Source organism: Anopheles coluzzii, chromosome 2 (genome assembly GCF_943734685.1).
Source record: "Anopheles coluzzii chromosome 2, AcolN3, whole genome shotgun sequence".
Classification (NCBI taxonomy): Eukaryota; Metazoa; Arthropoda; class Insecta; order Diptera; family Culicidae; genus Anopheles; species Anopheles coluzzii.
Window position 1 is genome coordinate 58,069,527 of NC_064670.1, and position 22,290 is coordinate 58,091,816.

The following is a 22,290-nucleotide window of genomic DNA, read 5'->3' on the forward strand; positions in this document are numbered from 1 at the left end:
ATGGAATATTCGTGTTACACAAAAGATAAATAACCATTTAATAACTTATTCATGATACCGACAATTCAAGTTTGCTGTGGCATTAGAAGTTATTGTAAGAGTGTCATGATTGTGATTGATAACAGTAATTCTGACGAAAAAGGTAATGATGAAAGCCATGCAAATGTTTGATTGTTACATAATTCATTTAACGGATTTTGATTTCGACTTTATACATACTGTTAAATACAGTTTGCATTCACCGACGTCTACTACTAGTAGACGGTAGTCTACTGTCTGAAAAATGAAGTATTAGTTTTGATGTTGAATTGTCTTCTTTACTCTTACTTTATTTTTTCTTACTTAATAATGTACAACTTAGTACTCAGCCATTTTTTGACATAATGTGCAAAACTTTCACTAATATACAAGTTTTTGCAGCTTATCAAGTACCACGCAGCCAGAGCTTGAACCCACGAAGGACATGCTGTTAAATTATGCTAGTTGATGATTGTACCACGTTTCGCATTACATCTGTTTGATATATTCCGTTATCACCAGTATTAGCATTACTTGAACTTGGCTGAATGATTAGATATTAGCATCAATATATGCGTATACACCAAATCATTACGCCGAGGTCTGTGGTATTGTGTATTATATTTGCAATTTTTAGTTTCTTTTTGGTGACATGGTTTTATGCCAAGTGATTTTTTTAATTCATAACATCGATTATGTTTCATTAGTGTTATACATGTTATACAATAAACGTATTACAAACCATTTGCTCTATAATCGTACATTATTAAATTAAATATCATTGTAAAATTGTTAAGATACGTATTTCACCTTTACTTTTATTTTCCCCTGTGCTTCTTTTGTATCACACTACATTGGAGCTACCCACATCTGTTTTTTGATTACGGCTTTATTTTTGTTCGTAACTATATCACTCCTTTCCAGATTTGCGAACAGAACTCACCATTGACATGATAGGAAAAAATAATGTGAAATGCCATCACTATGCAGGAACATCTTTCGACAAGCAGAAGTCACTTTTAAGTTTCATGCGATAACACGTACCAACGTTTCAATTCAAAAATTTCCATGTTTGTCGATTTTATACAGCTTGCGTGTTCTTTGTGTTGTGTGAACACGGTTAATTACCGACAGACTAAAGCCGGGTTTGTTTTGTAGCAAGAAAAAATCGATGAGTGTTTTAGCGTGTGATATATTCTAAGGAAATAAAATAGATATCTTTGAAAATCATAACGATATAGGTCTGTCAAATCAAAAACTGGTTTACATGTTTCAGCTCTATGTTCTCATTCTTATTTAGCTATAACTTTTGTACTTGAAAAATAAAAAATCGAAGAAAAAATAAAAAGTATTTTATGGTTATAAACTTTTTGATTATATTTTCGTATTGTTAGCAAATACAGTATTATTTATTGGATTGCCTATCATTACAGACTATTTGTAATGCAAATTTGTACTGGTTTTCATGAAAATCGAATGCAGAAAACAATTAAATGTATACTGAATAAGTCAAATACATTTCTATTAATTTTTGAAAAAAGGACTCAGGTAATAAAAGAACAAAGACAGATTAAAGAGTCATTTGTTTAAAGTAACTAATTAATTTTTTACTTGTGTCTGTAAAAAGGTAATGATCTGTAATACGATATTTATTTTATACATCAACTATTTTTTATATTCCAGGAATCGTTTTCAATGTACAAACAGTCTGTACATTATTAAATAAAAAATTGTATGAAATACTTAATTTAAATAATTTTCAATACAGTTAAATTGCACCATCATTTAAAATATTAATATTAAATAACTATCAAATTCTACTTCGACTTGCCGTAACGTATTGCGGCCCGATACAAATGTGAAAAAAACACTTTAATCTTTTAATATGCTTTTGAAAAATCTTTTTAAATCGTAATTAAAATATTAAAAGCTTGTAATATGAGACAGAATTTTGTAAAATAATACGGCTTTTTGTAACATACATCGTTTTAACTATAAATTAACCTTGAAAACCAAGTATTCAAGATAAATGCATGCTCATTTTGAATCATGCTTTTTACCGACGGGCAATAAGAGTAGAGTAAAAACATGCTTACTTACATACAGCAGCTAAACACTTTCCAATTTCCTGGGTTATTGGTCTGGAAATTTTTCTAGTACAGCTCTAATCATGAAACGTTTGTTAATATAAAATTTTGATACTTCACACTACATTGGCATCATATTTTTTTATAATTTGCGAATGAACTTAAGATCTTTACTTTAAGATCTGTAAATTGTTGTATTAGGCATGAATTTTTACTCTAGTATTCAATATTCACTTAAAAAGCACTGTTTTTGTCACATGTATTCAACTATATAGATCCACTAAGCTTTCGTTATTGCTTATTTATGTACCATACTCGTACAGTTAAAGAACATATGTGTTCATTTTTATGCACCGCACGTATAGTAAATCACGCACACAGAATAGCTTAAATGATTGCACTGTTTTAATATAACACTTAAGTCAGATATATGTAATGACTAGTCACACGTCACAGAACTACATAAGAAGAATAACATTATTTTATCTATTTTCTATGTGGCAGTTTTAGGTTTCAAAACTGTTCCGTACATAAAATTACACTATATGAACCATTCAATCCATAATTAATATTTTCATCAAACCAAATATGTAAATAATAACACTTCACCGATCACTTCAAACCTTCTCAGCAGGATTCGCTTAGGACCATCGAGGGATATACATAGTAAGCTGTTGAACGGCCTTGACGGAGAGAAGAAGCGTAATAAAATTTTACGATTTGTTGTGACTGTTTTTGCCGCCTTAAACAGACGCTCTTTCCTTACTCTAGAGTTGACGACACACTACTACACCGTAATTGTCACACAAGTATTCTGAATATCGGCTGTGCTTATCTCTACACCGCCATGCCATGCCATACAACTTTGTCTTGTCAGGCATTGACATGAACCATGAATAAATCCAGGATGTGAAAATCTACAGTTACCACATGCACTGCTCTAGGAACAACAGTAATGGCAAAAGGATTCTAGAACGCGACTGCAAGCGTGGTTGATATCCTTCTATTTGTCCGTATTTATGCCTTTCTAATTGATGTTTATTTCTTTACGATTTCTATCAAACTAAACCATAAAATACGATTTCTTTTCTGCTCACTCTAAACTGACCCGGCTTCGGGCATGCTGGCTGGTTGGTCGTAAGTCGTATTGCGTACGAGGGCCCCTTGTTGGCCGTGCTGTGCAAGCAATCAGAAAGGTTCGAAACAGTGTGTATGCCCCTTTACTGGTTGCCAGTGTGTGCGTGTGTCGGGACTTGAGCTCTCCGACGGTGATGGATTGTCCCATCAGTTCCGGGCAGAGCAGCTTCAATTGGCTAAAATGAGAGGCAAATAGTAGAAGCTTGGCTATGTGTTTGTGACTAGCCTTTAAACGCACTCACATGTGGCACACAATTGTACCGAGTTTGGTACACTCTCGTGGAGAATGTCGATGCCGCTTTTTCATACGATGTGTAAAACTATCCACCAGGCGACATCGAGGCTGAACGCACGCGGGTGCTTCAATATCTGCCTCGTATATTTTCGTTTCATTCCTGTTTCTTTCGCCCTTTCTGACTTGCCATCTATCCACCCTCTTTGTTGGAAACCTCTCTTCAAATGACGGTTGAAATTTGTGAGATTCTCTCACATAAACTACCTTTCGAAAGTTGTTGGATGAAATAGCTATCAAAGGGAGGATGAAGAGTGCGTGACCCACAGACGAGACAACAATAACAATCAAATTTGTGATAAAAAGAGATGAACGAACCGGCCTGGCGCACACGGTTTTGTCTCAGGTTTGCTTTATTTTCGGCGTTACGCTCGTAAACCATACGCGAGCGAGTCAAGATTTACGATGAGAACTCTGCTCTCGGGGTTCGGCAAGGGTTTCCTAGCGACGCGAAGGCAGTCGTCGGAAATTTACGATCGTTAAGCGTGTATGCGCCACGCGGTGGTGGAGCTTCCTATTCCTGCCCTCTACTAACCCGATTGCGGTAACAAATGTAGAGGTAACTCACGAGGCAAAAAAAAAATGTAGCGTGCACAAATAACCGAGCTGAGCAATACAATAAAGCACGATTATGCTCTATCTCCTCGAATACATTCTCCTTTCGAATGGGATTGCAGAAGCACGTGCTGGCTGTGGTACGTCTGCAATAGAGACTCGAATGAAGTGCAAAAACATTAAAATCATATGCTCAATTTCCCCTCCGAGAATAGGCACAAAACAAAGATGGTGACAGCAAATAGGAGGAGCAATCGTCATAAACCATTCAGAGAAGAGATATGGCGCTTTTTCTATTCCGCCCGTGTACAAAAATGTTATTTATAGCCAACCCATATTTTTGGTGCTCACTCTCTCGTTCAATGAGTGTCTTAGTGAGTTACCAATGTGAAGAATGTGTGATCTTCCGCAAAAATTGTGACGCACTGTAGGTTTATGATGAAGATTTTTATTACTTGAGGGTGTGAACATCGAACGTGTTAGAAGGGTACCGAGTCAGCGTGATAGTAATTCATGCTAGGGAAACATAGTACGGGAAACTAACTACTAAAAATTTTATTTTACGCAAACAGGACTAAGAATGAATGTAAGAGAGAATGAATGTACAAATCGGTTTCCCTAATATCAACAGCACAATTGAAACACTCAGTGGGATATGAAAACTATTGACGACGTGAGTAGTAAAATTATTGACCGTTCATGTTTTAGTTGATTTCAATAACATCTGTTGAAACATGCCCATCATTTAGCATCAATATTGTGAAAGTTGTAATGGTAAGGTAAAGGATTCATCTAATAAATAAGCCATTTATTTGGACGAAAAAACTACATTCTGGGATACATAAATCATTTTATTGTCGAATGATCCTATCGATCACCTAGTAGATATTACAAGATATCGAATTATATATTGATGATAAAAAATGTTTTAAACCAGTAGTGGAATCGTGCAAGCATTATATGGAGGTTTGCAAGAATACTGCGGAGCTGTCATCAGACTTTGAGTGCCTGTATAAAAAGCTTCGAATTAATTTCGATGATATTTTCTAAAGAACATCCTTTTGAGTTGTTTTCATATGGAATTTGATCAAACGTACCATATGCAAATTGTACATGGCATTTTTGTATTACTTTTATGTTTATAATCCTGCAATAGCATGATTTTTTTTAAGTTTTGAATTTGAAACAGTAATGTTTGAATTAATATAAATGTTTCCAACAAAATTTCATTGATTTTTTATGTTCATCACGAATTGAAAAAAATATATGGGGGCTGTTCCGTGGTACAATAATTAACTGGTACGATTTATTAACCTGAACGTCATGGGTTCAAGCCTCATATGGTTTCTCTGAACTAATAAGTATCGAAAGTCCATTTAGGCGGCTAACATGTTCGAATAACTCGGTGCCCGAAATGTAAGAAGATGAAACATCATTTATAATATTTTATTGTTTATGTTTTTTATTTACTGTTTTATGTATTCATAGTTGAATACTATACATTGTACTTTATTGTGAATTATCAACATTTAAATACAATCAATCTCATAGGCATGTATATGAAATATGACACTTACTGAGTCATCAGACACAAGAGTGCCATTCAAAATATTGAATGAATGAATTTATTTTATCTTTACACCTATACATACTTCGTATTGCTGTGCAAACGTCTAAATTACTATTTAAAAACATATTTTTTATTTAATGACCATATTTTAGAAATATTGCACAATTTCATGAATTTTAATTTTGTTTGCTTAGACATAAAAAGCATTGATATTGAAAGCATTACGCAGCAATGCATTGTCAACTGCCCGCTTTAAACAACTCATTATTGAATTAACAAGATAGATTTTTAACGTTTTAAAGATCTCTAAGCATTATCTCCTAATAGATGCATCCGCTACAAAAAGGTTAAAAGTCGTTAAAATGAGTCATAAAATAAATAATTCTATAAAGCTAAGAAAAATTCGTAGACGTTAGTCCATTTCATAAAGAAAAATGAAGAAAATATGATGACATTCGGCAATGTCCTTACTTCCAGTAACGATACTTGAAGCCATCAAACAAAATGTCCTTTAAATGTCTTATCCATTTGTACTTTGAATTTTTTTACATAGTTTCTGTTTGAACAATTATTTTTTGAATATTTTTGCAAAAAAAAATTAAATGTACAATTAAGACATTAATTAAATGCGCCAATAGTATAGCACCATTTATATTATTAATATTAATATATATTTACTTCTAGAATCAAATTGATCTCCAAAATATTTTTTTTTGCAGAAAACAAACATTTAATACACATTTTATCCTTTTAATAAATGTAAATATAATATTTTCCGATATGAATGAAAACTTTCGAAGAACATGTTAAGTAGATCACAAGCGAAAAAAAAATTGCGTATGGCCATAGGGAAAAAAGAAAATAATGCAAGAAGAATAGGTAAAGATGAAAATGGCAAAACCAGCCGGGTGAACAAAAATATTAACAACCGCATAAATCATTAAAATATATGAAGATTTTTCCTTCCCCACCGTTTACCGCCAAATGTTTTACTGCCTTTCAAAAATGCCTTAACATTGCGTACACTCCTCCAGCAATGTCTCAGCGTGACTGTAAGACAGGAGCTGCCAGTTGTGTGGAAGAGCGTGAAACCCGAAGGGTGGGCGGTTGCTATAACAAAAATTAAGACATTAGCCGTGAGAGAAATGAAAATATTGTAAAACCAACGAAAAGTAATGTTAAATTGATGGTCAACATTTGGAAGACATCACGTTGAGAAATCAGCTTCAATGAACGTTGCTGAAAAACTTGGGTATTAGTAGCTTATGAAACAACAACAAGAATAAATTGTTAATCAAAATAGGAGGCAAATGAATATCCGAGAAACGTTTTGGGGGTTTGTCGACTTGAGAGAACAAGATGATGATAACAACAATGAAAGAACATAATGGGAAGATACAGTACGGTGTTCGTAAAACTGTATTATTAAAAAAATAATGGATTATGCATATGAAATGATATCTTTATAATTGAGCATCTGAGACACATACAACATAAAAACAAAATCTATGAATGTATGGATGTAAGATGCAACATTTTGTTATACGTAACAATACATATTTGCTTCAATCAGTTAACTAAGTCCATATAATTTTTATTTCACTGAACTTTTTTTTTTTTTTTTTTTTTATTTAACTGAACTTACATCTTTGCTTGTTCATGAACAAAATAATCTTTAGAATCCTTATTGCTTTTTAGAATCTTTAGCATTATGCACGACTTTTTCGGTTGAGTAATGCCAATATTAGAAAGAACATGTTTCTGGCAGTGGCTCGCCTTTGAACAGCCATATTCAATGCTTTCGACTCGAAATCGACAATCTGCTTATGCCGATTATAAAAGCCTGTCAATGAAACCAGAACATGAATTTTAGAGAAATTAGCAAGAGGAACGTTCAAACGACTCACAACTAACATAAAATATTGACTTTGACAGGCTTGGATAAAACAGTGTGACTCATGATCTTTCGTTAATAACTAACATGCAAGTGTCAATTGCAGTAAAATTTAGTTATCTGGTGGAAATAATAATCGTTGGTCAACTTATGTCAGCAGGCATAGAAAACCTACAGGCATTGGATTGATGAAATTTAATGGTAAATATAGATTTTGTTTTCTTTAAACATCGATGACATCTACAGAGACGATTAAATATATTTAGCATTCGTCTAAACGATATTCATAACAAAGTGTAAATACGAATTATATGACTATTTCATTTTGTAAATGAGCTAATCAAAAATATGAACAAAAACAATTTCAAATTATTTTGCTATGTGTTTAGTACCCTTTAGTGGGTTCATCAATTCTTGGCTTAACACGCTTCTTCTTCTTCTTCTTCTTTGGCTCAACAACCGATGTCGGTCAAGGCCTGCCTCTACCCACTTGTGGGCTTGGCTTTCAATGACTAATTGATTCCCCCCATAGCAGGATAGTCAGTCCTACGTATGGCGGCGCGGTCTATTTGGGGATTGAACCCATGAAGGGCATTTTGTTAAATCGTACGAGTTGACGACTGCACTACGAAACCGGCTCACGCTTAAGTTAAACTAAAATACATAGAGCTACACAGTATTGTTTATGTTGTGTTGTCCCTGCAAACTGAATTGTTTTTGAATTGTTTTCTGAATTGTTTTGAATTGTTTCAGCATATACAGCACTTCTGCATTTTTCAGCTTTTAATAAGCGTTTAGAAAGTTTATTGTGCAATGTAATTGAAGACCTTTGCATTAATTTTTAGTTGATCTACTCTCCTTTTCAGAATAACGATTTTTTATTTTTATAGTGAATAAAATACAATCATTCTTTCATAAATGGTCTCCGCTGGTAACAGCATCGTTAGTTTCCATTTTCTAATATCTCCCATAAATCAAAGCAGCACTCTGAAATCCTTTGAGCGTGAAAATGATTATGCAATTATTCCAACATGGCGTTATCCTTTTTTCCGGATTTAGATCGAGAAAACACGCACAAATAGTGGTGAACTGTTTCATGCTATGTAGCTCCCAGTAACAGAGGGGTTTGATGATCACGCTTATGTAGGCCATTGCGTCGCTCAACGAAATGTGATGGGAAGTGCAACAAGCCACAAAGCATAATATCAGGAAATGAGCAAGAGGAAGATTGATGAAAAGAAAACTGGGTTACACAAAACCACGAAAAGAGTTTTAGGTGAGTACTTCTGGAACTGGAGAAGAACACATGAAAAGAAATATATATATATATATATATATATATATATATATATATATATATATATATATATATATATATATATATACGCCTATATATATATATATATATATATATATATATATATATATATATATATATATATATATATATATATATATATATATATATATATATATATATATATATATATATATATATATATATATATATATATATATATATATATATATATAAATTCAAACTTCGCATAAATGTTTCGATGGGTACCTATGCCGATTTACGCGTATTTAAATCAAAAAATGAAAAATCAACAACGAACTGGGGCATAATGCATCCAGCAGATTGGGGCAAAGCACTGGCTACTATAAGACTAGATAGGATCGAATCTCATCCGTATCAAGATACCAAACATTTCATCGATTGTTGATAACGTAGGACGAAACGCCTAATACTTTTTACATTGTAACGCCTAGACTTACTAAACCACATTTTTAATATTCCATTTTATACAACAACTTCACACGTTTTTGTGTCATTGTACTTCAATTATGGCGCACTCAGAGCAATAAATTGACATTAGTCAAGAGGATGTTACATGAAACGGTGGAAAATGTGCTTCCTTGACATAATAGGGACATTTGTAGAATGGTTTTAGCAAATTTATTTTTTGACATTTGTTCTTGTTACATGCTCAGTTGTGTTGTGAGTTTTATTTTCTGCAGGACGGACTGACCCACTGAAAAGGTGCAATATATCGGCGAAGAATAAGTTAAGGAGAGAAAGAGCATGGAATGGTGTATTTGTGAGCCTTTCTCACCTGTTTTGTCATGTTCATTCGAAGGGTCGTTTTGATTCATTCCCAAGAAAATCATATTTCTTTATTATTTTAAATTATTTCTTCTTTTATGTCTAATTCATGTTCGCTCTCGTGTTTACGACTGCCAGTGACTAATTATCGCAGTGGATCTAATAAACATGAATTTATAATTACCTCAGAATGAAGGCGATGAAAGTGAACTCGTTTTGCATGGCGTGTGTCGGTAAGTCATGCTGTGCTCAAGGCCACTACAGCTTTCAGAACAACCACTATGTTACGAACGCACACTTATTTACCCTCTCATACACTGTCTTGCTACCTTCTTCCATGTTTAGAAAAGCATAGGACATTAAGCGGGTTGCTGTTATCGTTTTGTCGCAAGGGATGCTGGTACGAAGCATGTTGAAAAGACATGAAGAGAGAAATTAGATCAACGCCTTGCTATCGGATGATGGGCGATGGCGTGAATCATGAAATAGGACAAGAATCAGTCTCTACGGCCTTTGCGGTTCGCCAACACTTGAAGAACCTGGGATATTAAGCTAGGGAGGGAAAAGGTAAAAAACAGCTTTGCAGAAAAAATATAGAATCTATCTTTTTACTGTAAGACGCTATACATCAACTTGATTTACGGTTCTAGATACGACAGCTTAAATTGCATCTCACACCACCAAAAAATTAAATTAAACTACCTTGATTCGTGGCCAGAGTATCACCCTGGAATTGACACGCACGCAGGCTTTTTCCGGTTCTCGAACTGGCTTAGTAAAAAATATTTAGGTCTTTACACACTTTTGTACCACATTGCCCGCCTTGGTACAACTTATTGAGAAAAAAATAACACAAAATCCAAGCATCTTATCGCAGTTTCCATAAGTTTTAATAAAAAGCACACTGAATAAAATGATGAAACTCCTTAATATGTGCTGACCCTGTTAACATTGGACTATGTAAATATTTCATGGACAGTGATTATCGAATGTCAGTGGCATGGACAGATTATCCTCTTATGGGCACACATATTAGTCATCATAGATTTCCATTGATCAAGCCTAGATGTAGTTCAAGCAATCCTTTGAAAAAATATGGATATATTTACTGTTTTATTTAACTTGCTTATTAAACTAATTTGTGAATCTAATAAATATCTTCTTCTTCTTCTTTGGCTCAACAATCGATGTCGGTCAAGGCCTGCCTGTACCCACTTGTGAGCTTGGCTTTCAGTGACTAATTGATTCCCCCCCATAGCAGGATAGTCAGTCCTACGAATGGCGGCGCGGTCTATTTGGGGATTGAACCCATGACGGGCATATTGTTAAGTCGTACGAGTAGACGACTGTACTACGAGACCGGGTATCTAATAAATATACAAGATAAAAAAGAGAGATTGCAACCATTCATACATATTTTAACATTATGTTTAAATGATCTTATAATTTTTATTTTAGTTATCACCAATAACGTATTGGTGTTGGTTTGCATGTTTCGAACCCTCTTTGAAAACTAATTCAAATTTCATATAACAATAACTCTTTTTTCTGGATCAATCATAATCAAGTCTACGAAATACCATGGCATTTTTTAAAAATTGTTTGCCTTTGGAACATACTACTGCACTTTATACTACTTATGTTTGCTGTTAACACATTTCTAATCACTTGCTGGAGGAATATAGTGTTTAAAATCAAAGAAAAAATATCATCATTTAATTATTAACCGTTAACTGTACTACAGCAATAACGTAACATCCACTGAGTGGTTTAGCTGTAATAGAGATCCTAGCTAGAAGAAAGTGCATTTTGATAAAGAGGAAATATGTCGGTTCATCAGCTTCCGTAGTTTTCGATTTTGCTGACTATCTTATATTGACTTTTATTTTCAACAGTGGCATGGTGTAACAAATCAATGCAGGGACAATTATTTTTCATCAAAGCTTGTAATTTTACATGATTGGAAAAAAATCGTCCAGGATTCGTAATCTTATTACGAAGTACCATTGTGGCGTGTAATGTGTGTTCTTACAAAGCCGCAGGTTTGGTTCATAATGAAGGTTTGTGTTTGTGCTCATACATGATTGAATGAGTATATGTCTAATTCGTCAAACTTCTGATTGTTGTCTCGGTTCATAAGATAATTGTTACATTACATACATGAAAATTCATGTTTTACGGATTAAAATGGTGCAGATTACCGAGCGTATACTGTACGCTCATTTAATACCAAAAATTTCTAGCAACTTTAATTATTCAAATTCTACTTCATATTGGTCACTATTGAGGAGCTAAGATTACATTTATGCATGGTTTTCAGAGATATTTCAAGGTATCGGACTAAAAATGAACCTGTAAAAAATTACAGTATAATAACCAAAAAGTATTCTCTACGACGTGTAAACAATGTTCTCTGATAATTGGTCCAAAAACTGTCCATGAAGTCTAACGGTCAAAAGGTAGGTTAAAATATGAGATATCTGATTTTAGGTAGCAGCTACTACTGATCCGGATCTATGAAAATGTCGCGGCAATTTTACTGCAATCGCAACATACCCAGATTTTTCTTTTTTATGTATTCTACTGTGTACTATGTATTTTGCTTAATATAAATAAATCTTGGTTTTTAAATAGGACGTTTTTGTACCTGTTGCAAATAAGCATACAGGAAAAAAACTGGGCTTAATATTTCCTTGACTGAGATAGATACTCTCCAATTTGATGTAAACGTCCTACTCGAACATACCGGACTTCACAGGTTTTCCATGCTTTATTCAGTACCAAGTAACCGGATAGTAAGTCCTTAATACGGGCGGCTGATCTATTCTAGCATTGAACCCATAAAGGGCATGTTGTTAAGATGCAGGAGTTACCGCTGACTCTGTGTAGGTTTAAAACCAACTCTAAGACCTGGAATCTGAATCAGTTCCAGTACGGGTTATGTAAAATATCCTGAAATTAATCTGTGCGCGCATCCTGATAACCTCACAATTATATTGCATAACCCTGTAGCCGGGCCAAATTAACTAGTGTCAATCAAATATTGGTTGCAAAATTGTTACAAGATGTTGTAGTTTGGTGTTTGAAATTTCTGGATGTGTATATTCATCATGTAATAATGCCGATAAGAAACTGGTTGTATTCTCCAAAGTGAATGAAAAAGAAGGAAATCTAGAAAAAGAATGCTAGAAAACTATCAGTGCTTTAATTTTTCAACACATCAGTAAAAAAAATCTAAGTGCTCATCGCATACATTTTGAATTATGTTATGTCCCCTTTGTTGTTACGTTTCTTTTTACTTAGACTAGACCCATCTACAGGATAGTAGTATGGTACAAGATCATCTGTTGCCCCGGGAAAATCTTTCAATAAAACTAGTTCTCCTTCAATTTTCCATAAGTGAATCATTGAATGAAACCATTGAAAAATCGTATCACTTGCTTTGTAATTTTGGGTTTCTTTCGTAACATAAGCTAGGAAAAGGAAAATACGCTGCAATTAGCGACTGTACAACAACAACAATTGAGTGCATAAAAACTACGTTTTGATTTTAGTATAATATATATTGTATAACGACTGAATGCCAATTTTCAGCAAGTTTGTTTGTTGAGTTTCTTGCAATTTTACTTTGCCATTTGTCCCGGTTACAGGATTAAGCAATATAATTTTGGGGATAACTAGTAAATTCAGAATTAAGGCACAGGATTCAGGCACAGGATAGGTTGTTTGTAAAGACAACGCAATTCCCAAGTGCCTTTTATCGTAACTGTCACTACTGAAAATTCTAATCGCTACTGAAGATTGTGATGGGTAACAGGTGGGTAAAGAGAGACATTGGTTCCGACCGCATACATATCCTTGTGCTGTTGCCAAACCCATGTCGTTGCTGAAATTGCTTACAAATCATATGCAATATGGTGTTGAAACAAAATAATTATTGTTATTAGTACTTTTTGGTACTTCATATGCGTTTTATGTATCTTAAGTTTAGGACACCAGTTCCAAAAATGTTCTAATGGCTTTGCTAAGTGTTTTTTTATGATTTTCTAGAAGTCAACATGGTTGCATCAGCAAAGCCAAAACAAATTCTTATCAATATGCGAAGATAGTATTCCAATTCATTTTCTTCTTGAACGTCCTAAGCGGACGTGCTGGCCTATACAGATTTTCGATGCTTATTTAGTAGAATACAACCAGATAGTTAGTCTTTGCTATGGGGAGGACGTTCCATTCTTGGCTTATCGTGCGGGCTGCGAACGTACTACTAAAGTGGTTATCTTCTTCTTCTTCTTTGGCACAACAACCGCTGTCGGTCAAGGCCTGCCTGTACCCACTAGTGAAGTGAGCTTGGCTTTCAGTGACTTATTGTTACCATAGCAGGATAGTCAGTCCTACGTATGAGGGTACGGTCTATTCGGGGCTTGAACCCATGACGGGCATGTTGTTACGTCGTACGAGTTGACGACTGTACCACCAGACAGGCCCCAAGTGGTTATCACACACGGCTAAATACTGAGTTGGAGATCATATTAAATTTTAGTTCTTGCTTCAAAAGTGGGCTTTGGCATAAAATATCCTGTTGTACGTGTAATCACGCATTTTCTACCAATAAAATGGTTTAGATGATTTGAAGTTCATTTTATTTTATTATATGCTTCTTGGTCATGAATAACCTACAGAAATTATTTGCACTTAGTATTCCGATACCGTTTGTTGCTAACTTAAAGAACTATTTCGGAAGGTTCAAACTAAGTACATATGTGGTTAATGTATAATAAAAATTAAGCATAGTGGCCGCCAAAAATGTTAACTTTTTAAGCCAAAAACAATAATTTCTATCTCGTAAGTAATTAACGTGCATTTAACAATTGTTAAAATCTTCACTTATCCTACTTAGTTAAATAAATCCTAAATGTCTTAACTTTTTAATTACAAATGCACTATGTATCGGGTTACTTAAGTTAAGCGTTTTTCTTTAAGAAGTATATTAGTTTTATTCATTCAATAAACTATTATTTAATTTTGAATTGGAAATGTGTGATTATGGCACATAAAAGATATTACACAATATTCGATGAATACTTTAAAGTTGTATATAAAGCGAGCAACCGAAAAAAGCGTAATCATGCCAGGTTATCTTGAACCTTCGTTCTGCGTTCCATTCTTTTTCTTCAGATTGTCAGGTTCGTTCCGTTCCTCAATTTTCTATATAGTACCGGTACTCCCATACGCCTCTGAAAGTTCGGCACTGTGCAAACCTGATGAAACCCCTCTGACCGCGTTTGAGAGGATTTTGCTCAGAAGGATTCCTAACCCCGTATGCGTGGAAGGGCAATGGAGGAGCCGTTATAATGACGAGGTATACGAGATGTACGTCAACCTCTGTCTCATGCCCGTGTAGTCTTTTAGGCCGACCACAATGAAATAAAAGGCAGGGTAGGCCCAAATTGTGAAGGTAAGATGGAGGACGCCTCTGCCATTAAGGACGGGATAACGGACTGCCAAACGAAGGCACGGGAGCAAGAGCTGTTTCGGACACTCCTGAGGCAGGCCAAAACCGTCAAGCGGAAGTAGCGCCGGATAAGTAAGTTAGTAAGTATCAACGAGAACCTTCACTACCTCAAATTTATAAATGTTTATGAGCGTGCTGTGTATGAGTACTATGGACTAGTACTGCGTCAAACGATTCATTTCACGACGCAACCCGGAGTCGGATGCGAGTCTATCGGAATCGATTTCTACCCAGGGATGCAGCTTGATCGTAAGATCGGAAGGTGCAATGAAACTTAAGTGACATCGACCTGTTATTGTAGCAAGTTCAGGTCGGGTCTTGAACTTACTTTGGCTCGACCCGATTTCGGAGTCGCTTATGCTTTATAGTACCTGCTGAGCCTTTCGGGTCGATCAGAATGACTCCAGGTCGCTGGTTCCCAGAGATGTATGGCGGATCAAGACTAAGCGATCGCGTAGAATGCGAGTAAATTCTATATTTAGCCTTAATTCTCGAATCACCGACATCATTAGAGGCTCCATTATCCGCCTTGGGCTTATGATGATAGGACAAATTGGTGTCTGGTGGTGTAGTTTTGGACACTCCTGCAACAGGCCAAGACCACGCAGTAGTAGAAACGCTGGATGAAGAACGTGGACACATATGCTATAGACAATTGGCTGCGTAACAGTTACAGCTTTGTGCAACATTTCATTCAACAATCTTTCTTCTTCTCTTTTTTCTTCTCCTTTGGCACCATAATTATAGCTGGTCAAGTCTAGTCTGCCTCTACAACTAATGGGCTGGTCTTTCACTGATATATTTCTTAACCATAGCAAGATAGTTCGTATGTTGATAGGACTACGTATGGACGCTCGGTCCATTCGGAGCTTGAACTCATGGCGGGTATGTTGTTCGTTTGGAATATGTTAACCCATGAATCTTCTTCTTCTTTCTTTGGCTCAACAACCGATGTCGGTCAAGGCCTGCCTGTACCCACTTGTGGGCTTGGCTTTCAGTGACTAATTGATTCCCCCCCATAGCAGGATAGTCAATCCTACGTATGGCGGCACGGTCTGTTTGGGGATTGAACCCATGACGGGCATGTTTTTAAGTCGTACGAGTTGACGACTGTACTTCGAGACCGGCCTAATCCATGAATACACATTCATAAATATAAATACACACTATTCACACCTCAATTTAACAGGAAAACAAACTACTCTTAGCCTACTACCATTGTTAAATTGACGATGAAACACTGCTATCGAGCAGATGTCGTCTTTTTTAACCGTCGTTAATTTGGACGACTTTCATTTGCGATGTCACCAAATGATAATAATAATATTAATTTTAATAATAAAAATAAGAGCAAGATAAATTAACAAGAGCAATGATTATTGTATGATTATAATTATAATGATACAAGACTTCATTTACTGGGTTTATTTTTTAAACGTCTGACTATTGCTTCTCAATAACAGATATATTCTATAAATGGGGCCCTTTCCGTTTGAAGTTCGTAGGCTGAAATTTCTGCTTGTCAGCTGTTTGCATTGTATAGCAGTTTTCGAGCAGCTATCTAATTGAGTATAATATATAGGTGAGCTTATCCCAAGGTGTATGAATTTAGAAGGCCGATTTTTATCGCTTCTGCTTCTGAATGAGAATTTAAGAGTGTTTTGAGTATTCGTCATGCCTTCAGAAAGCTTGTTTGAACAAAAGTTTTCACCCATCCTGTCAAAAAAGTGATATTCAAATTTGGTTATAAAACATGCTATGAGACCACCTGGAATATATACACTTTGATTCTAGATTCCACCACCGGATCTCTTTAATGCACCTTGGGATAAATGTAAACAACACCGTGTTTTCGAGCAGGTACTCGAATCTAATTATAGCTTTGAGGCTAGAATCATCTAGACTGAAAATTGCAGGCTAGTTTTTTGTGTGGTTTTGTATGAAGTGTTTACATGATTTCAGCCAACTGTCAAATTCCATACAAAAAACTAACTAGAATCGTGAAGAGAAGAGCTTTCGAGAGCTCGAAATGCTGTTTATAAAGTACTAAATAGGAACATAAATCAACAAGAAACATGCTATTTAGTAAACCTTAGCAATAGATCACAACTGCGCCAGATATTCATTTGTGTATACTTCTTCGAAAACGTCTAATTTTTAAACTTTAGCCAATTTTATTTCCTAGCTGTTCCAGGTTACAAAATATTGACAAAAGCTCAAAAAAGTGACAAAAGCTCAAGTTTTGGCCAATTTGTCAGCATTTGGTCACTCCCGTAGTCTCGCGGGGAGTTTCACGATTCTAACCAGCTTTTTTTACATGGAGTTTGACAGTTGGTGGCTGAAATTATGTCAACTTTCCTTACCGCTCGTCAATCTAGCCACTGATTTTCAGTCTAGATTATTTCCGCCTGAAAAATATGTAAACAAATGCCGATTCGTCCCATGTTTAATAAGGTTAGCTCTGGTATGATATAATGTTTTTACTGAAGCATGAATATTGTGTCGAGGAAGGTTAAAAACTGGTTGAATATTAGTTTAGAATTGTATTTAAAGTGTTTTACTTCATTTCATATAGAAAAAAAGAAAACAAAACGTATTGGAAATACATCTTAGTTTGTATACATACAAATGCTGAAATCTAATATGGCTGAACCTAATAATCAAATGAATACAATCCGTATGATGTATATTGTTCCAATCACAGCTCTGCACGTGACGTAATTAAACGGGTGGGGTTCATTCGCTTTGGTGGCTTATACAGATGTGCGAGATGACGACTTTTCTAAGAGACCGGTCTAGGGTATTGAAGTAAAAATATTATTTATCAACAGCGGTCTAGCTTGATATATGCATTGTAGCGAAGTGTGAGAGTGAGATAATGGTGAGATAATGGTTCATCTCCAAGGTGCTTCGTGTGTAACGGATGAATCTGCGCAAGTTAAGTGGAATGATACCAATCGGGTTACTACGAGGTTTTAAAGCGAGTACGAAGATTGAAATGATCTTACTCTCCCTTTGTGCCAAGAAGAAAATAATTCACTAAAATTTTAAATACAAGAAAGTTTGAATGTTTCTGAAATTTTGAATATTTCGAAGTTTTACATATTTCGTTGGTCGAATAGAGCATTCAAAGTAATGCAAAATACCTGACATTGGGGTCCTTTCCGTTTTAAGTTGGTAGGCTGAAATTTCAGCCTGCCAGCAGTTTGCATTGTATAGCACTTTTCGAGCAGCTATCTAAGTGGGTATAACATATAGATGAGCTTGTCCCAAGGTGTATGAATTTAGAAGGCTGATTTTATCGCTTCTGTTTCTGAATGAAGATTTTAAGAGTGTTTTATATATTTGTCAAGCCTCTAGAGAGCATAATTGAACAAAAAATTTCACCCATCAAGTCAAAAAGTGATATTCAAATTTGGTTGTAAAAAGACCACCTGGACTACATACACTTTGATTCTAGATTCCATCACCAGATCTCTTGAATGCACCTTGGGATAAACGTAAACACCATCTTGTTTTACCATTTTTCGAGCAGGTACTCGAATATAATTCTAGCTTTGAGGTTAAAATAATCTAGACTGAAAATTGCAGGCTATTTTTTTGTGTGGTTTTGTATGGAGTGTTTACATGATTTCAGCCTCCAACTGTCAAACTCCATACAAAAAACTGGCTAATATCGTGAAGGGCCCCATTATGCTAGTGCAACATATTTATTCCGAAGCTTCGCTTGTAAATTATATAAATGCGCAAGATTAGTGAAATGACAGTGTTGAGGTTTGTATGAAGGTCTACAACGAGCCCGAAAATGAAAGTCAATACTTATTTTTGGAATGCTACAAGAATTGTCAAATACAGGGTTTCCTTAGCCAATTCAATATCGTAAAAGCCGTAAATACTCATTCGGGCAACGCTAACACTCAATTGGGCTCTGTCATTTATTTTCGAGCCTTGTGAAGTATGAATGACCATAGTAGACAATGAAAGCGATCTTAAAGATTTTTTGCTAGCAATATTGTTGGTCGGAAAAATCTCTTTCGCAAAATTCTTGGTCGTAAAATTCTTGGTAGCATAATCCTTGTTCAAAAAATTTCTTGGTCGCAAAAATCTTGCTCATAAGAACGAATTATTTTTATTGTTTATTTATTAAAAAATTACGATTGAAAAAACTGTAATTTGTTTTAACACTGCAAAACACGAAAATCCATGGTAAATTTTGCTGTTTACTATGCCCGATTCATACTTAGTAAGGCTTACATAGGAATGACAGTGTCCAATTGAGGGTTAACTCCGTCCGAATGAGTATTTACGGCGACCGATAACGCTTTTACAATGCAAGATAGGCTAGGTAAACCCTGTAAATAGGAGGATTGGAGTGGTTTATAAGTAATAAGGGGAGAAGTTACTAGTTTTAGTTGTTTTCCATGCAAAAACAAGTTTTGTTGCTAAACCTACAGCTATGATTATTTTGAATGAGCCAGCTGAAAAGTTATTCCCTGTATTATGTATCAACCGCTTCAACAGCCGGATGATGCGATCCTGCGATCCTGAAAAAAAAAACGATGGCAACATCCTGTTGAATTGTTGAAAATCATGCTAAATAAAATTTAAATCAAATGAATTAAATATGATTATGATGATGATGATGATGATGATGATGATGATGATGATGATGATGATGATCAGAGGCGGATTTATCCTTCTCGGGGCCCTAAGCGGGGGATAGAATTGAGGCCCCTAGTTTCCTTAAACGTCCAGAAAATTATATCGCATTTTTATGAATACCTCGTTACGAATACCAAATATGTCATCCTGATTTCGTTAGGGATTAATTTTCTTCGAACGTTTTTTTATGGCAGTTAGGTAATTATTTTAATAGCTTCTATAGTCTTCGTGTAATCAAGCTAACATATTTTGCATATTTTTAGGATGTGCATCATCGTTGTTTCCGGTATTGCAAACATCAAAAATATATATATTAAATACTAGCTATACTAGTTTTACTAGTGTTTAGAGTAAAGAAGCATTTCATTCTCTGAAGTAGTTTTTCAACACAAGTACGCATTGGATCGTTTTTCCAAGCTAAGAGTCTTTTATATTGAAATGAATCAATGAACGATGAAATGATAAACTGTAGTTATTAAAACTCCAAACTTTCCGAATTTCAGTACAGATCTAGGCATATCTAGATAAAGATATAACTGGAAAACCTAACAAAAATCTGAATTTTACTTATTTATACTTTTGTATTTTTAGAGCAGAGTTTGCAATACATTTGTTTGCTTATTCATGTACATGAGCAGTGAAAGCCACTATACAAAGCTTGTGTGATTTCCTGTTTCACAGATACATAAAACATGTGGCTGAAATCCAAGCGTCCGACAATGGTTATCCTGCTCTTGCGTATTTGTAGTCTTTTTGTCCTTGCAATCGAGACAGTTTAGGAAGTTCTTAAAAAATATAAATAATTCGTCCCAGGAGCTTCTTAATGTCTTATTGTCAGGAGAGGATTTATTGTTTTTAATATGCAAGAGTGCGAAAGTATGTAATATTTGTTTTGGCCTTCAAAAATTATCTCCAAAGTTCGTAACAACTTTTAATTGCTATAAACGTTATCAACACATTCCACACACTTACTTGTAAGAATGTATTACTTTGAGAATGATTTAGTTTTCCGTTCGTTTGTGCATTATTAACAAAAAATCAATCTCTTATAAAAGTGAACTAACATATGAAAAATTAGCTCGGGGCCCCCTTCAGGCCGGGCCCCACGCGGCCGCTCAGTCCGCTTATAGGAAAATCCGCCACTGATGATGATGATAATGATGATGATGATAGTCCCTCCCTTTCGCCTGTCTAGTATCGAGAAGGATGATATTATCTTAATGCTAATAAAATGTTATAAAAATTTTAGAACGTATGGATGTTTGAGCCCAACCATTAAACGACTTGTTTGTTTTGTAATGGAAATGAAATGCCGAAGCGATGTAATTAACATTTTGGACCTTCAAAAACTACGTAACAGATTGAGCCCTCCCACCTTCCAATAGCTAATTTTATGGAACAAAAACAAATGTTTTGTAAGTTTTTCGTTTTTTTTGCTATACAGGGTTATTCATGTCAGTTTCGAACGTAAACGCTGTTATTCGCCTTTGTTAACTGTTATTGTTAACTTTGTGGTAGGAAAGTGCCCAACGACCTGTCATAAACAAAAGCAATCCGAACCCGAAACGATAGGAGCCGAACTGATTGGAAAAGGCATAATAGGAGCGGTGGGTTAAGATTCGAGGTTCTTAAAATAACCAGCGGGAAAAAATGACTAATTTTTTGACGCGTTTCACGTAATAATTCCTGGCAACGAATTCCACCCGTTTTTGGTTATTTTAGTTTCTAACAGCTTAGTATTAAAATTTCTGTCGATGCGCACTCTTTCCCTATGGTCTCGATCTCAGCCAGACTCTTAACGACACGAGGAAAACATTGAGAGGTTGAAAACCTCGGTGACACAAAGGTTCAAGCTTGAAGGAGATAGTAGATCTAGTATTTAATAATTGGCGCAACAACCGGTCTGAACTATCAGTGACTTACAGGATTTTCCAAGTCAGTTTCGAATGTAAACATTGTTATTCACCGCATGCAAAATGGTGTTCCACATCGATCTAACATTTCATTTCCATCATAACAATTTTTGAAATCTACAGCTTGATTTCAAACGTCTCAAGCTGAATTGAGTATGACAGTTCTTTGTTATGTGTTGAAAAACATGAGTTGAAGCTGAAATTTCATTTAATTAATAAAATGAAATTTGAAATTTCATTTAAACAAATAATCCATCTGACAGCTGTTGAAAAACATTTTGGGTACGATGAATAACAATGTTTACATTCAAAACTGACTTGGAAAACCCTGTATTGAATACCCATATCAGAATAGTCTGTCGTTGAGGCACGGTCAATACGGGGCTTGAACCCATGACGAGCATATTGTTAACTCCCATGGGATGTGAAAGATTGGGTTTCAATGTGTGTTGTGAAATTTATTCAATTCATTTTTAAAATAATCATGTTGTGTATCTAAACATTGATGCACCTAAAAGGATTGAACTTATCAATCTAACTGCT

At 35.1% G+C, this 22,290-nt stretch overlaps 1 protein-coding gene across 5 annotated transcripts in view; it reads right to left on the bottom strand.

The window, feature by feature from the left end:
- LOC120950399 (homeotic protein antennapedia) overlaps window positions 1-22,290 on the bottom strand; it is a 133,835-nt gene that overhangs the window by 85,717 nt on the left and 25,828 nt on the right. Inside the window, exons 1-3 of one of the 5 annotated variants that reach the window (XM_049608023.1) lie at window positions 3,485-3,693; window positions 3,214-3,418; window positions 2,119-2,563 (exon numbers count right to left, since the gene is read on the bottom strand). The exons of 1 other annotated variant lie outside the window; for it this stretch is intronic. The gene's annotated coding sequence lies outside the window, so the exon portion shown is untranslated. Of the gene's footprint in view, window positions 1-2,118; window positions 3,429-3,484; window positions 3,701-22,290 lie in introns of those variants that run through there. 3 more of the 5 variants (XM_049608022.1, XM_049608026.1, XM_049608021.1) reach the window with 3 other exon arrangements.